Below are 511 nucleotides of genomic sequence, written 5' to 3' on the forward strand. Positions count from 1 at the left end.
TTTGTGCAGCTGCTGGTCTGTCACCACTGACAGGATCCAGGGGCTGGGATAAGTTTTCCCAGGTGTTCCAGCAGCAGCAGCATACACACATTCCCCAGGAGCTGAGCTCCTTCCAAGGCTCTGGATTGCAGGGTTAATACAGAATGACCAGGTTCTAAGTCCTGGTTTCTCCCCCATCAAAGCCAAACAAGTGCAAATTTCTGACAGATGTGAAAATAAGGAATCAGTTTGGGTTTGTTTCCAGGCAGTTTCTCTGCTGGGTTCTTGGCCCTTCTTCTCCTACATTTAAGAAAACCACAAGAGGTTTTCTTAACCAAAATGTTTCAGACTGGACAAAGGAACACAAGACCAGGTAAAGGGTGTCAGTAACCAGCTGTGAAACCACAGGGCACATCTGGATTTGGATACAGAATTCCAGCCTGGTGGTTCTTTCCCCTGACCTGCAGGAGCTTTGGCACCCCATCCATCTCTTTCCAGGGACAACACAGCAATTCCTGCTCCCTGTTAACTT

The sequence above is a fragment of the Passer montanus genome, unplaced genomic scaffold (genome assembly GCF_014805655.1).
Source record: "Passer montanus isolate IOZ18808 unplaced genomic scaffold, ASM1480565v1 scaffold53, whole genome shotgun sequence".
NCBI lineage: Eukaryota > Metazoa > Chordata > Aves > Passeriformes > Passeridae > Passer > Passer montanus.